The sequence below is a fragment of the Lichenostomus cassidix genome, chromosome 3, assembly GCF_008360975.1.
Source record: "Lichenostomus cassidix isolate B80296 chromosome 3, HeHo_3.0, whole genome shotgun sequence".
NCBI lineage: Eukaryota > Metazoa > Chordata > Aves > Passeriformes > Meliphagidae > Lichenostomus > Lichenostomus cassidix.
In genome coordinates, this window is record NC_139483.1 from 101,078,711 (window position 1) to 101,096,427 (window position 17,717).

General features: G+C 37.8%; 1 protein-coding gene across 11 annotated transcripts in view; it reads right to left on the reverse strand.

The window, feature by feature from the left end:
- Nucleotides 1–17,717, reverse strand: part of CYRIA (CYFIP related Rac1 interactor A) — a 53,332-nt gene that overhangs the window by 17,860 nt on the left and 17,755 nt on the right. For 6 of the 11 annotated variants that reach the window (XR_014851115.1, XM_085056890.1, XM_085056894.1 and 3 more), the window contains exon 3: nucleotides 17,563–17,631. The exons of the other annotated variants lie outside the window; for them this stretch is intronic. The gene's annotated coding sequence lies outside the window, so the exon portion shown is untranslated. The remainder of the gene's footprint in view (nucleotides 1–17,562; nucleotides 17,632–17,717) is intronic. 11 annotated transcript variants of the gene reach the window in all.

The following is a 17,717-nucleotide window of genomic DNA, read 5'->3' on the forward strand; positions in this document are numbered from 1 at the left end:
CTCTTGGGGCTCACATCTGATGTTCATCTGTGATTCAGTTTAACTCTCTTCCCACTTAAGAAATCAGACCACAAAAAATTATTCTAAGCATGTACATGGCTGATACTCCACATGAGGAGACAAAGCTTTTTTCAAGTTTTCCCACAAGCATTACAGTAGGAAAAGTATCATCAACCCTAGTTTCTATGTACATATAAAGGATATATTTCTACATCAGGAAAACCTAGGAAAGTAATGTGAGGCTTGGAGATTTCAAAGCAGCCACAGTCATACCATAAAATTATATAAATTTAATCAATAATCTGTTCAGAGCATGAAGTTTCATATAAACAAGGCTTTTGTTAAATAAATGGCTTTGTTTTGCATTAAATACTTCTTCAAAATTTTCTCTCCAGAACAAATCCAGTGAGCAGACTGTCAAGCCCTTTATAATTAGCAACATACTGCAGATATAAAATTCAAACATAAAGAAATGTTTTCCATTATTCGTAAAGTTACATTAATTTATATGCAGGAAAAATATTTACACTTTTACTTTGAGAATAAGATCAGCACCTTATAAACTGAGTTTGACTTTCTGGTTAGCCTAGAAAGGGGGAAAATCATACAAACAGAATGAAATAGATTTTATACAGTGTTAAAACTTGTATCTTCAATAATTTAACATTTTCATCACACTGGTATAATACATTTTATCAGTATCAGCTAGGAGAAACAAGACAATGTACACACACTTATTTTTCCTTTTCATAACCTTGAAAGAAAAAATTATATTATGCATTACTATCACAATCTAAATGACTGATTCAGCTTGGATCCTTCACTTTCAACTCTTTTTAAGCCATATCTTACCTCATCGCCTTCAATCTTCAGAGAGTATCCAAGCATTTCTTCTGCTGCCAAAGCTTGCACTGCATCCAGAACTGGTTTAGCTGATAGCATGCTTCGAACAGCAAGGAACCCTTTGTGCCAAAAACCTGAGGATACACTCCCTCATTTGCATTGAGTAGCTTGAGGTCATGTGCCCAAGCTCTGCCTTCTGATCCTTCTTACACAAGTACAGCACATCTCGGCTTGGGAGATTTCTGAGTATTTTTCCGGAATTTTTGTTGTACTTCCTAGCTTGTTTTTCACTTTATTCCCTCTCCTTCAATCCCTGTGTAGAAACTGATCCAGCTATTCAGGTCACAAGTATGAGACAGAGCCCTGCCACAAACTTACACACACATGTTCATGCAGGTGGCACTTTCCAATGATCCCAAAGACTCTGGTTTGACACCACCTATTGTCAAAGTGCACCAACCCCAAAAATAGGCACATTCAACATCAACAACCAGAAAATATGGTTCAGGCAGCTGCTATACATGTTTTCTTTATTTATGATTTTATATAATTTCTTTATGGTTTCCTAAAAACCAAAACTAACAGCAACATCAGGTTCTAAGAAACTTTCACTTTCAAATGTAACTCATCAGTCAACACTAAGTACTTAATTCTGAATTAAAAGGCCAACCTTCACCTTAAAGGAAGAGGTAATAAACACAAATCTTTGCTTCAAACTGAATTATTTTACTCTGCATAGCTTGCTGCTTCCCAGTAGTTGGCTCTTCTAAACTGTCTTTCCTTAAAAACTCTAATAACATATTCCAAACCTCAGAAACTGAAAGTCACCTCCAGGATAATTTTAATGAGATTTCAAAGTAACTAATGGCACACATTCTGAGAAGGTCAATATAGACACTGTGGTTGCAAGAAAAATGCAAGTAACAGCTGATGTACAGAAGCAAATCATAAAGGTTTAATGTAAGAGCATAAAATTCTATTTCATTAAACTGGAAAGCATTTTATTTTACTTACTGTAAAATCAGTTTAAATGTTGAAATGAGACTCAATGCATATATAAAAATATTGCTGATGCTGCACCACTAAATGCTAGCAGCTTCTCTTTAGTGTGTAAATCCCTTAAAATTCCAACTTTTAACTATGCTTTAAAATTATGACCTGTTGACAATGACATTTGCATTTTATTTTTCTCTATTGTTTTCCAAATCATTAAAGCTTACCCTAAGATATTACAAAAGCATATAGAAAATAGTTTTTAAGCTACCGGTGACATTTTAAAGCTCATTGCTTGATTTTTGATGCTCAATGTTTTATTAGTAGCACTTAGACATAAACCATAATGTAGCAATGAACAGGAAAGTACATTTAGCATTTTATTTACCATTATCCACAGTAGCATGTTTCAAAATTTGAGCTTTGAACAAAATATCACTAAATATGTGCTGGTTCTCCAACATATAACTGTGTTCCTAAAACTTCACTGAATCCGTTTCAGCATTCTAGAGGAATTACCTCGTATAGAAAACAAATTCCTTCTACCCCACTAAAGCAATCAGTTTACATTTGGATTGTGATATATATTACCCACTCCCGAACAAATCAGAATTCAACCCTACAAATCTGCCATGGATTTTACATACATATACTGAAAGCATACTGAAATATATTTATTATATCCTTAAATCCACTTTTGAAAATTTAACAAAATGGGTATTATTAACTGAACACTAAATGTCCAAAGCTAAATATTATGTTATTCAATTCTTTAAAATCTTTGTTTGCAGTTTTAACAGCTACACAATTTTCAAGTGTGAAGTTTTGCACCACTTCCAAGTGACAGCTACAGTACTATACAAATTGCTAGAGAAGTACTGATTTTCTTTTCTTACAGAACTATCAGTTCAACACCATCAGCAGCATTGCAGTACACTGAAGATGTTACAGAGAGACAAACCTTTTAAACCTTTTGTTAGTGAAAAAGGACATATTCACCAGCTCAAGCCTTTGCATCTCATCAGCGCTCCTTTGCCAGATAATATTTCCTAAATCTGCCTGCTCACATAAACGTGGTCTAAAAGGCTTTTGTCAGAATGAGCTGGATCAGCAAATACCTACTGCTTAACCTCATTTAGATCATCCTAACGAAAGCAGGGCTGTGCGTTCTCATGAGCAGCTCCATTGGGAGTTTCAGCAGAAACAGCTCAGGAGTGGCAACGGATTATAAGAGAATTATAACTTCTAGGGGCACAACTACCTGGGGAGAGACAGGAGGCATTCAGTCCGCAGTCTAAGGGAAATGTACTAAGCACATCAGCTTAAAGCACTGGAACCGACCTTACTGCCTGAATGATTGATTGTGGTTTCAAAAATGTACCAGCATCTAAACAAACACAAGATCTCTCAGACCAAAGCATGATTCCAAATCACTGTGATATTCACTCAGTTTGTTGTGGTGCTTGGAAGGAAACAGCAGAAGTGCAAGATTCAAAAAATTATCTTGGAGAAACTGGCTGCTCTTGGCCTGGACCAGGTGCACTGGGAAAAAAAACTGGCTAGACCAGAGAGTGGTGAGTGGAGTTAGATCCAGATGGTGGCTGGACACCAGTGGTGCTTCCAGGGCACAGTACTGGAGCCAGTCCCATTTAATATATTTACCAGTGATCTGGACAAGGGGATTTGCAGTGGTGAGGTCGCACCTCAAGTGCTACGTCCAGTTCTGAGCCACTCACTTCAGGAAGGATATTGAGAGATGTCCAGAGAAGGGCAATGGAGCTGGGAAGGGTCTGGAACACAAGTCCTTTGAGGAGCAGCTGAGGGAGCTGGTGGTGTTTAGCCTGGAGAAAAGGAGGATCAGGGGAGACCTTATCACTCTCTACAGCTGCCTGAAAGGAGGGTGTTGCCACATGGGACTTGGTCTCTTCTCCCAGGCAACTGGTGATAGGGTGAGAGGACATGGCCTCAAGCTGCTCCAGGGGGGGTTCAGGTTGGACACCAGGAAGGATTTCTTCATGGAAAGAGTGGTTAAACACAGGAACAGACTGGCCAGGGAGGTGGTGGAGTCCTGAAGTGTTCAAGAAACAACTGGACATGGCACTTAGTGCCATGCTCTAGTTGGCATGATCAAAGTCAATCAAAGGTTGGACTCGATAATCTTGGAGCACATTTCCAACCTAAATGATTCTGTGATTGGATTGCACTCTCAGTCAGTTCACAGATGACACCAAGCCAGGTGGGAGTGTTGATCTGCTGGAGGGCAGAAAGGCTCTGCAGAGGGATCTGGACAGGTGGATCAATGGGCTGAGGCCAGTTTTGGAAGGTTCAACACGGCCAGGTGCTGACTCTTGTACTTGAGTCACAACAACCCCTGCAGTGCTACAGGCTGGGGAAGAGTGGCTGGAAAGTGGCCAAGAGCAAAAGGATCTGGAGGTGTTGGTCAAGAGCAGCTGAACATGAGCCAGGAGTGCCCAGGTGGCCAAGAAAGCCAGTGGCATCCTGGCTGTATCAGCAATAGAGCGGCCAGCAGGACCAGGGAAGTGGTAATGAGCAGTAAGACAAGAGGAAATGGTCTCAAGCTGCACCAGGGGCATTTAGAATGGATATTAGGAAAAATTTCTTCTCTGAGAGGGCTCTCAAGCACTGGCACGTGCTGCCCATGGAAGTGGGTGAGTCACCATCCCTGGAGGTATTTAAAAAACTTGTAGGTGTCGTGCTTAGGGACAAGGTAGATTCGGTAGGATCAGGTCACCAGCTGCACTCAATGAACTTGGAGATCTTTTCCAACCTAAATGATTCTATGATTCTATTATTTATTCCCATCAAATTCCACAATAGGTATCTTTTTAATCATCTCTTCAGTTTTCTTATAGTTGAGAGTATTTGCATGGATATGGCATTATTATTATCTTCAGTTGTTTTACTGCTAAGTGTTAAATCTTATAAACTGTAGTTGCATTGATGAAGAAAAATGCAACAACTAATATTTAATAGTCTCAGTTGTGCAAATACAGTTAGTTTTCAAAAATGGTATTCCCCTACAGACTTTATTCTAGAAATAAGTTAAAAACTGTATTGTTATACTAAGAAAAATGTAACAATAGTCATACATTTGTGTTTGAGGTGCTAATTGCACAAAACCCCCAAAGACATTTGATAATGAAGTATGTACAGTATTCTCTAGAAAGACAGAGACAAGAGAAGAACATAACCAAATTCTTTTCAGAAAGCAAGCTATACTCATTTTTCAGAAAAAAACAAATGACCCCCAGTGCTGGCCTCTAAACACTGTATTTATAAGGTTTTCATAATACGAATAACATGCATAAAGTGTACCGAGTGGCAACCTGCATGCAAGCAAAGAAAAATCAGTGCCGTGCATTCCTTAGGCAGGTGAAGTATTAACAGACAAAAAGAAACCCCAACAAAACTCAAAGCCAGAAAATAGCTATAAAGAAGTGAAAACTGGAATAAGAAAAGAAAGTTGCTCAAGGTGAAATAACTCAAGATAAAAGAGTCATTTCTTCTTTGAACAACCATTTTATTAAAATTCCTAGTTAAGCAACACTTCCAGCCAAGAGCTTTTGCTGTTAACTGATATGCAGAATGCAGGACACAATTAAAACCTACAGAAAAAAAGGTGAGGCAAGTCAAAGGGAATTAATAAATGGTTTGTAATGACAAATATGTTTTTCACTAATCACAAAATGTTTAAAAAGTTGGCCAACATTAGTACCTGTAGCCCCAAGGATTACAGAGCTTGGCTTGTGGTTTCGCTAAAATTAAAAGGTAAAGAAAGAAAAAATTACCTCAGATGAACCTACAACTTATCCAGCGGAGGGATTTTTCTATACGCCAACCCTCACACCTGAATTTACTTTGAACAGAACTCCTATATATTTTCAAAGTATATAATGTCAGAGTAGCCATCATGAAAGAATGAAAACCAGGCAACCAAAATACCTGGATTTTGATTCAGAGGTCATAATAAACAACAAAAGAAAACACAAACCAGACAAACAAAACACACCAACAAAAATGCAGAATGGAATCCAATTAAGTAATTAGATTAAAATTATATCTGAATTTAAGAAAGCACTGTTGCACTTTGATCCTTCTGCCTGAGCACAGAGTAACTACAGTGACCTAGTCTGAATATGGTGTTGTCTGCACAAATACTTTACACAAACCAGGGGCACAATCTCTCTATACACAATAAATGGAACCTCTGCCAATTGGTGCAGTCAGGTAAGCAAAGCAGGATAACAAAGCTTACCAAACTGATTCACAGCAGAGAGACACCTTTAAAAGAGACAGGACAGGTTTGGCTACTTTGAGTGTTTCTTCCTTCAAAATAAAGCCACTGTTCCAAGTGGAGTTTGACTTGGTTCCTCCAAACTCTTGTAAGAGAAAGAGAGCCACACCAACATCTTCCTCTTCAAAGTTTTCTTGTCCTCATCATCTCTCACCAAAATCATAGTAAGAAAGGAAATAAGACATCTTAGAACACACACAGTTTTGGAAATCTAATGATCTGAACATTTGTGAAGGCATCTGGTTTCAGCATTTGTGAATATAATGAGTGAAAAATCTATGCTAAATCAGATAAAAACCAGAATCAGAAACAGGACTCTTGGGTGAAACATCAGAAACAACAAAAAAAAAAATGTTCCTGGTCCTTTCTGCCTGTAAATAACTGATTATTCAGCCTTCTCACTATGCCACACAGAGTATTTTTATTATACTCATAGAAAATCCAATGCAAGTATCTGAAAAACAAGACAAAAAACATCATATTCTAGTTCTCTGGGCAACTATGGTAAAAACTTTCCTCAGAGTGATTATATTTTCCAATTATTTCTTATTCCAGTTGATAACAAAAGTAAGTCTTTGCATGCTAGCTTTCTACTCTTTCTATTTTACTTCTCATTTTAGTACATAAATGCCAAAACAGTACATCTAATCTCAGTAAGTCAAACATAAATCCTACAGGGACTGAATTTCTTAGTGCGTATTTCCTAGTGATCTGTTCTGAATGTGTCAGTATGTGGGACACAATGCATTTTACCATTTTGTATTTCTGATTGAGAGGGTAACAATCTATAAAATATGGATCTGAAGTAGTCTATGCAAATACTGTTTCTTAGAAAATGGGAGAGAAGTTAAAGAACATCTTAAAATACTAAGCAGACAATTAATTCAATCAAAGATATTGACATTAGTGGAATTAAGATAGCTATAGCTGACAATATTTACCAATAGCTCAAGATTTGAGAAATTAAAGATGAAATGTGGATCTTTCTAGAGATTTGCTGCTTTTAGTTTAAAATACTTCCATGTGTGTCATAGTGGTTTATTTCATTTCTCATTACAAAAATAAGGAAACTTGCTGCCCTGTTACAAGGCTGTTACACAGCTGCTGATGGAAATAGCAAGAAATAGCAAGAGTTCCACTAGGAAAAAGAGAATCAAAAACCACTCCAAATAAACTGAAAGATAGTATATATTTTTTAAATGTATTTAGAATTTCAGAAAAAGGTAAAAGAAAAACTTCTATGTGTGTCTGGGTGAGAGTAAAGGAAGAAATAACAGGTGTCATCCCAAAACAGCAACTTGAGAGATGACCTAACCCAGGAAAGTGTTTAGGAAGTTCTGCTGAAGTATGGAGGTGTATGAGTAACAGAATGGGGCAAGAAGTTTCAGGAGGAATAACTAACCATGTATCTGTTCAGGCTTCTGGAGTAATAAATGTCCTTTCTAGAGGCTGGTTTTGACTTTTATGGTAGTTATGGGGAGAATTAACTGAATAAAAGGATGGAAATACAGGAGAATTTAAAAAGAGAGGATGTTACTAAACACAGAGAAAACAGCAAATTAAACTGATTTCACAAAAGCAGTTTCAGTAATCTCAGGTACCTGGAAGGACAGCTCACTTGGCAAGTTGCTTTATGGGATAAGGGAGTGCAGGAAACTCAGCAGTTAAGACAACACACAAGTTATTCTGATAAAGAAAAGAGACAAAAATGGGAGGCTCAGACATCAATGAACCAGTATAGGCATAGGGCAGTACTGAAGAAATATATAGCAGGACCTTTGACAAAGCATTAGAGATGAAGAAAGATAAAATTTTGTTATTTACTACCATAAATTTGCTAAAACACTGAAAATCTGAAAAAGTAGCTGTTAGTAGTTTACTGGCGAAAAAAAAGACTATGGTATTTTTAAATAATATCTGTTGTATAGATCTGGTTTTGTTCAATACTTTTAATTAATGACAGGCAGAGAAGAAGAAAATACCCTTTAAAAATATGCACTAAGCTAGAAGGGAATTAAAATATTCTGAAAAATAGGATCATAATTCAAAATACTTTAATAAACTGGAGATACAATCCAGAAGACATTCCATAAATACAAACGTAAATTATTCCACTCAAGGAAAAAACCAAATCAATCCCACAAATGCAGATAGACTGGTAAGTAGAAAGACTGAGGAAAAATATTCAATCATTATACTGGACTATAAATTAAACATAAGGGAGGTTAGAATGTTGCTAAACTCTGGAATTTTTCAATGGCTGCTCTCACAGTCAAGTTAAGGGATGAGGGGACTGAATATAGAACAGTAACAGGTTTTCTCCAAAACACTTGCGTAACCTGTAAGTATACAGGAGTTACTGAAAAGTATAAATTTCAATAAAACTCCTCCCTTTTTTTTTTCTTAAACAACTTTGTGTAATTTTTTTAATCCTTCTGATATTATTTTGTTAGTGCACATTCAAATTAAATACTCAATTCATTAAGACATACAGGGCAGAATGGGTGCATAGTATTTTTCTGCAGAAGAGCCTGCCTTGAAAATTGTGTTAATAGACAAGCACATTAACCCTCTTAATGATGCAAACACAAAGAGATTCTTAATTTTGCATTGTGCCTAATACTTTAAGAAGCACATTCCCTAGTAAATCTATTTTCAAAAAAGTGTTTTACTTGCACTGACTGCCAAACAAGCCTTGTGCCTCAACATGAGCTGCTAAAACCACTGCAATTTTTCGGGTATATTAACAAGTCTGCTATTTGCCTAAGATGATGAACAGGGAAGGACTACTATAGATGGTGCAGAATAAAAACCATCCTTTTAATTAAAAATTAGATTTCTTTTAAGTGTAAGTGAAAATTGAAAGCATGTACTGACCCTGGCAGGCTCTGCAGTAATTAATTCTAACCACTCCTGCAAGCTATCCCTAGTATAGTAATGGAATTAGCACAATAACGTTTTATTAAGACAATAAAATTGATGCACGGTAGTGACTTTATACTGTTCCCACTTTCCTGTATGTATGTACTTTTTGCTGGGTGACCAGCGTGGATGGTGGTCGGTCCCGGGCCCACTTATGCCGGTTTGCTCCCTGCCTGGGGATGCTGAAGCCTGCAGAGGCTCATTATCCATGATCCGTGATCCGTGATCCAGGGAAAGCGGAGCGCGGGGACGGGACGGCGCGGGAGCGCCCCCTGCTGCCCAACGGCCGCCAGCGCACAGCCCCGGGCCTTGCAACAGCTCCAGCGAGGGAGAGCAACACCACAGCCTCCGGGCAACCTACAGCTCTTCCCGGGCAACCCACAGCCCCCTGGGCAACCCACAGCTCTTCCTGGGCAACCTACAGCCCCTCCGGGCAACCCACAGCCCCCTGGGCAACCTACAGCTCTTCCTGGGTAACACACAGACCCCTGGGCAACCCACAGCTCTTCTTGGGCAACCCACAGCCCCCTGGGCAACCTACAGCCCTTCCTGGGCAACCTACAGCTCTTCCTGGGCAACCCACAGCCCCTCTGGGCAACCCACAGCCCTTCCTGGGCAACCTACGGCCCCTCAGGGCAACCTACAGCCCTCCATGGCAACTCACACCCCTCTGGGCAGTCTGTTTCAGTGCCCAGGCACTCGCACAAGGAAGTTTTTCCTCATGTTCAGATGGAACTTCCTGTGCATCCATTTCTGCCTCCTGTCCTGTTGCTGGGCAGCACCGAGCAGAGCCCAGGTCTCCTCCCAGTTTTGTCCTCTCCAGGCTAAACAGGCCCAGCTCTCTCAGCCTTTCCCGACAAAAGAGGTGCTCCAGTTCCCTGAGCATTTCCACAGCCCACCTTCCCTCCTCAGGAGTGAAGGTCATGGAGCCTCAGAGCAGCTGGGATCAGCCCAGCAGTGCCACTCTCCCTCTGCAGGGTCAGCCTGGATTCCTGCACAGCTCCAGCTCCTTCACCACTGCATCACCTTCTCCTCTACTCTTACAACTCAAACAAAACCCAAACTCATCCAGACGACATTTTCATCACCACATTTCAGAACTAACACCAATATGAAAAAACAGATTATATTGCTTTGCCTTTCTTCTTGCTGAAACTCAGAATTTAGCTTGAAAGTAACTGTGACTGCATCTAAAAATACCTGTGACTGCATCTAAAATGATCAGCAGTGTGATTTCCACTCAAAGGTAGAACAGCACATGGGTTCTGCCCAGGACTGGCACAGTGAGATCCGTGGCTGGTGAGGGTTCTCAGCAGGACATCCTTGCCTGGCATCTGCCATGTGCCACATCAGCTCTGGCACCACTCCTGTCTTCTCCCTCTGTACAGAAACACTGCTTTTATTCACAGATTTTCAAGCAGCTTGGATTAACATTATTTCTTTTGAAGTTAAGAAGCAGCCTAGAAGTTGAGAAAGAAGTTAAGAAGCAGCCTAGAAGTTGAGAAAGAAGAAATGGTTTTGTAGTCTGACTAAAAGCCAAATACATGGGTTAATCATGCCTTTTAGAACTAGGAACTATAGAAACTATACTATATTTAGATGTAAAACAAAATTTAAAATTTTACCTCTGCATAACCTTGTTTCATTTTCACTTGTAACTAATTTGCCATTCACACCTAAAGGTGACAGAAGTCACATCTGAAAGAAATACATCCTTGAAAAGACAACATTCACTAGTTCCTGAGAAAATTTCAAATGATAAACAACTATTTAAAGAGGAAGTGTAAAAACAGTTTAAAAATTTGTTGAAAAATGTCAATTTTGTAAAAACTACACACACAAACACATACCATGTGCATGTACACAAGGAGTTGCAAATGAGCTTGTTTAACCAAAAACTGAGAACTGGTTGCTAACTACCAAAAAAAAAGTTAGATACATCGAGATTAAAACTGTACCAACACCAAAAGATTAAACTCATTTACTTAACCAAAGCATTCTGTTTGGTGACTGAAAGCCATCTATGGGCACAAGGAACACCTGGGTCACTGCAGCTGCACTAACAAGTCCTACAGCTCAGGCTCCTCTTAGCTCATGAGTTAAGATGATGTGAGCTCTCTGGAGGATGGCAGAAGGCAGATAAACCTCTGCAATTAATCCTAATTTATTGTAAACAAATAGAAGACAATAAATTTTCTGAAAAATATTGTTACTCAAGCCAACCAAAGTCTTTGTATTGTCTTTCAGTCTTCATTGTTAATTTAACCAGCCTGTAATATAGCACTGAAACAAGTCTGGAAACTGATTTTTGGTTCATTCTCCTCTGAGCCAATCACTAGTTCAGTTACAAATTATTCAACTGTTTTTATTTACTAATAAAAACAGCATAAATGAAAACTTCAGAAAAGCCTAAGAAATTAGATAAAAAATACTTCATGATTGAAGATTATCAGGGTTGATGGCAAGTAATGGAAATTTACTGAGGTAAAAAAAATATATAAATATCACATAAAAGTTGGATTTTTAATGTATTTAAATGTTGTATCAAATACACCAAGTTATTAATACCACCATCTAAACTAATTAGTAAGAGCCTTTATTTAAAAAATATATTCAGGAAATGATAACTTTCAATGATGGTGGTAGAACAGACATTTGGTGTCTATCTCACCTTCCTCATCTTGCAAAGGAGAATTACAGAGGCACAGAATATTCAGAGTTGGAAGGGACCCACAGGGATCATCGAGTCCAACTCTGAAGTGATCAAACCCTGGCATTAATAGCACACTCTGCTCTAAACCAGTTATTTCAAGTCTGAAAAAGTCCAACTACAGCAGGGACTATCCCAGACCTACACTACTGTTTTGGATACACCCAACAAAAGGCACTCTCTGCTTTCAGTAAGGCACTCAATACTTTGAATTCTTAATTCAGTTCTTGAACTATCAGCTTGTTCTAGGTCAGTGTTTGCCCAGCCACCAATCTTCCAACCATTAGGGTTAAAACGAAGTATTGCCTAAACCACCAAAATTATTGCCTTACTATCAATTAATATTTAGTTAACCTAAAGTATCAGTGCAAAGTGACCAAGATTGTTGTTTAATGTTTGATGTTTTAATGCAAATTAAATATGCAAATAAGATCTTTATTCTTCTCCAAGTTTAAAATTCTGTAATAAATAATTCCTACATTTTAATACATTTAATTCAGAAACTGAACTAGCTATAAGAAACTTCCTGAAATTTACCTGATAATTAAAAGTTTCTTGAAAATGTGCTATGGTCAACATATTCTAGCCAGGAGGAAAACTCCAATGTACAAATCAAGCGAACTGTCTGGCACCTGATTTAGCTTTGGAAAAGGCTGCAGTTAAGGCAGATATCCACTAAGTGGCATTATCAACCCAAACACCTAATTTAGACAAAAAATAATCACAATACAGAACAGTTTACCTCCTACAAACAAATTGATAAAAAACATTTTCTTTGAAGGATTAATTTTATTCAATTTTGTCATAAGCTTTGGCATCGTTCCAAACAGCATTTGCAATTTACTTTTCAGATCAAGACATTTGCAAATATTTAGCAGGATGGTCAGATCAGAAATAAAACCATCATAACAAACCTATTTAAACAAAGCAACAAAGCAAAATATGGGAGCAATGTGAGTTCAAATTAAGACACGTAAAACTACAGCAAGGTATTTTAAAAGTAGCTGGGGTTTCAGAAGTGCTGTAAATCAACAAGTCTAGTATTTCCTGTTGTGAAGCGCAGAAGTATAAAAGTCACACCAGATGTTTACTTTAGATAAAACACTTAAGAAAAAAAGATAATTCTAATAATTCAGATATACTGATGCTACTTGATTCTAGAAAGTATTAAAGATTACAACAATAGGGAAAGTAAGAAAACTACTACACTTCATTAATTATTTAAGGATTTGTTTGTTTTCAAAATATTAATTAAGGATTAATGACTATAAATACAGGTTTTTGACAATTGTTTACTAGAAAAATGTGTTTAGGAACAATATAAATACCAGAAAAAAGTATTAGAACAGGACTCTCATTTTTAAATAGTTTTCCCTGTTCCTATTGTTTGTCCCTAGTCTTTTAGCACTGTCAGTTTGTGCATACATAAACAGCTCCTGAAAATGAAGCGAGGTGGAAAAATCAGTATTATTGTATATAAGATTACAGAAAAATTAAATGAGCAAGCACTTCTGTCTATCTGCCTCATCAAAGCATATATTTTAAGCTTGTGAAATGTCCTATATATGCACTCAAAATTCTCAGCATACTTCAATGCTACAATGAGCAAGACATTCCTTTTCTTTTTTTTAAGTGATTTTTTTTCCCTCGCCGGCCACAGAGGAATTGCATTAGGACATAGTAATTTCTCCCTACATCCGCCTATGACAAACATTTGCTGCAAGTCAGCGACTCCAAACCCAAATTGTTTACAATTAACTCAAAAAGCCATTAAAAATTGTTTCTTTGTTCCAGTTGGAAAGAGAGACAGCCAGATGTGTGGCTTGTTGATCTTGCTCTTTTCTGACCCCTGAGTGTAGGAAGAACTGCAGCTGAGGAAGGAAGTCAGCAAGTTGTGTTAATGAAGGTGAACATTGCAAAAAAAAAGGGCTTCCATCTTTTTAATGAAAGAACTTATTTGCAAGAGGTTTTTTTTGTTAAAAAAGAGATAATACAAGGCCTTATTTTTCCCTGTTGGTGAAAAATTAGAGCCTTTGTTTCAGAAGAAGTCAGTGAGTTTCAGTCTTTTGCTACTTTTGAAAAAATTTACCCTTAATTTCAAAAATTTCATGAAGTTTCAGTGCTGTCAATTAGCAGAAACCTCATCACTTAACACCTGCTGGAAAACCATCCTTCTCTGAGGATGTAAAACTCAGGAAAAGCATTTTAATTTTAGACTATGACTGAGTCACAGTCTAGCACTACAGACCAAAATCTGGCATAAAGTTGAATTCCAGATTGAGAGTATGTCCAGCTCTTGGGAAAACACATCTGGCCAACAATACAAGGCAACCCCCTACAGTTACCACAGTACTTTCCTTCACAGTTCTCCCTGAAACACACTTATACGTTATATCTACAAAATACCTGGCAAAGAATTAGCTAGTGATCTGTGTTGAAAACTTCATTACATAGCACTCCTCATAACCATACAGAACATGCCCGTACAAGATACTCTGTGAGATTTTTAAAAAGTCTCAAAAACTGCACAGCAACAGACATGAGATGTTATCATCTTGCTTATAAACTTTTAATTACTTTCTAAAAAATTGTCTGAAATGCATGCTGAAGTTCTACAACCACAGTGCTCCTCATTTTATCAAGGCAGCTGAGATGTTAGTAAATTATCATGGCCTAAGGTAAACTAAGGACACATTTGCGTGTGAAGTACAAATTCACTCCAGAGATTCAGCTTCAGATATTAATTCTGGCACTTAAGCATCAATCCTTAAACAGTATGTGAAGCTTACTTCAGGCATCCAACTTAATTGTCTGGATTAGGTTAAATGTTTGATCTTGGTCTTCCTGCATTGCTAACTTCATCTTACCAGTTCACACTACTTTTGGTAGAAAAATGATGCCTAATTCTTGTCAAGCAGTTACTATTTTAAGCATATACTTACCATCCGAAGAGCTGAATATAATCATCATAGTTCATCTTCCAACTTATGTCTATTATGATATTATTTAATTAAGAAATTTCCCAATGTATTCTTAGAAAAAATGAAATTGAAAATGAAAACTAATTTACTCTCTTCCCATCCCATATTCTCCTCCTCCCAAGGTCATTAAAAAAACAACAGTAATAGATCATCATATACATGTACACACCAGACACTTCTGAAAACAGTTATACAATTATTTAATCTGATGAGAACATTCAAACTCTGAACAACTAAAGCAGTAAGTCGAGTCACATTTTTCAAAAGTTGTAAGGGATATTGGTCATTTTAAACATGGTCTACAAGATTCAATCTTTCTCTTTGCACTGACAGAAATGAAAACCTTATCATGTAAAATTCCCAGCACAGCTCAAACAGCTCACAGCTAAGAATACAAAGAATTGCTTCTGCTGCATTAGTATTTAAAATTTTTTATTGGCTTGTCACTTTTATACTAAGATTCGATTTTCAGAACCCTTCCTTTTACAAAAAAATATCTTCAGATGCTTCTACAGCTTGTATTTTGTCCTTCTGAAAAAAATCTATCCTCAAGGTCAGTAAAGCCATATTTACGGATTTCATTTAAAAAAAAAAGTCTTAACTGTAAAAGATCTCTAATAGCAAACAGTTAAGACTTCAAAAACATACCAGGTAAAAAAACCACTAATTTTCTTACCAGGTGTAATTCCTACCAGTTTATTATTTCCAACCAACAAACTTAACAAAAATAGTGATCCACACTGTAGTCATATGAACTTTCTATGGAATATATATTAAATAATCCATAATTTAACAAATCTTTATTTCCTCATTTCACTCCCCTTTTTTTCTCCTCCTTTCCTGTTTCTTCTGACACGTCAAGAGTATTCATCTCCACTCCTACCATTTTTCCTTTTATTCTTCCTTTTCATTCTACTTGTCCTGTCTCTAAGATCTCCCTTCAATTCATCTCAGTTTCCCCCACTGGAGTGCTAAGTCCATGCTGAGCACTCATTTTTGAGATTCTCTCCTCTCTGGCTCAGAAGGATCATCCTGGGCCATTAATTTTAATTGAAATGCTATTATAAAATTTAATAGGTATGTCATATACATAATTCCTATTTCAAATTCCATATGACTGTAACAAAATAGAAGGTTGAAAGCCCTTTTAAAGGATAAAATAGAACCTAAAAATAAAATATGCAAAATAGTTTTGCTGGTTGGGTATCCAGTCCTTACAAGTTCTTATCAGTAGTTTAAAACATAGGGAATAATTTTCCACACTGCAGAAATTGTCAAAGCTCTGACTGCAGCCTTTCATCTTAAATCTCTCCTACCACCCTTCCCAGTCACCTCCTGCCCTGGACCTGGGCTTGTTCACCCATTCAAAGATTTGAAACAGGAGTATTGCTGTCTTTCAGCTACACTGGTTCCACGTCCACATCCTTTGTGACCTTCCACCTCTGCAAGTGGCTTTATTTCTTTTGATCAAACCTCCACACGACCAGCAAATACCTTTATTTTGCCAGACTGCCCTGGCTTCACCTGGATACTGTGAACCAGCTTTGATAGAAACCCAGTCAGGCTGCTGCCATGTTGGGCTTATTTTCGGAAAAAAATGCAAGTTTTTGTGGTCTTTTGTCCACAGCATCACTTGCTGGATGCCTCTCACAGCAAGCTGAATTAATGACAGCATTCATTGTTATTCAAGCAGGGTTTGCTTAAAGAATCCTTTCCATACTCAAAGGCTTCCATCTCTCCAAGAAACCACTGGATCACAGCTATCATCTCACACAGCCTACTACCCACTATAGAGTTAAGATACTATTGCCTGTCAGATTTCAGCTGTTACATGCTGCAGGCACTCCAGGTCAAATGTCCTGTCTGCTTCACATTTCCCAGGAGTCCAGGAAGGGCTGGCAAACAGCACTGTTTGGGTCACAACCAAAAACCAAAACCAGAACTGATGTCTGTGACTCTCAGCCCAGCAGCCTCGGCACAGTGCTGACCACAGCTCTGTGTGTGAAGTGTGACAGAGATCTCCCTTCTGGTCCCTCTAATCTATGTAAAAACACAGGAAGCCAGACTGGCACTACCTCTAGTATTTCACTAAGAAGGTGGTAATCTTCAGTGACAAATTTTCTTTTAATTACATCTACAGATCAAAAACTTCTAGTTCTACTCTGTCACCCTCTGCTTCCTCCTCATCTGTTGGAAGCCTGCAGCTGTTCACAACCCCTTAATAGTCATCCTCATGTATCAAAACTTTTCTTGGAGCACAGAGAAATAAGAAGTTTAAAGCCAATAAAACAATTTGTTGCTGCAGGAGCTGGCACTGATTCCCTTGAGTTGACATCAGTATTTGTGTGAATCTGCAGTGAGCTGATGCAGGGATCTAAACTGACAGAGAAGTAATCCTCTAGGAAGCCTTTGCAATCCCACAGATCTTCAGCAGCAAATGCCCTGAACCAGCATATCCTGCTGAGTGAAGGTGTTGGTGCAAGAGAAGGGGCTGACAGCACTCACCTCTCCCTCTAGATGGCAATGAGCTAATAGAAGATCTATACACCCGACCACAAAGTTCAGTCCTGTACATATATTGACCATATGGAGTGGCTGATGTGGTTTCTCTCAGGGAACATAGAAATTTAGGACAAATTAATTATTAATATTTAAAATCTCAGATAACATTGGACTCATTCAACAAATACATACACACTGCACAAAGCAAAGTCCAGCAGACTGCACCCTTTAGCTTTCTTGCAATTCACATATAAAAGGAAGGGGGTACTTAACACAAACACTTGGTTATGTCTTACCTAGAAATATAGTGGTTTCAGTTCACATCCAAAAATCCAAAGCGGTGATGCTAAACATTCAATGCCTGTCTGTCATGGAAAACATTCAAGATTACACTTTGGATCACTGTGCTTTTCCCTATCTCAATTTTGCAATGAAACTTTCTGGTTTAAAA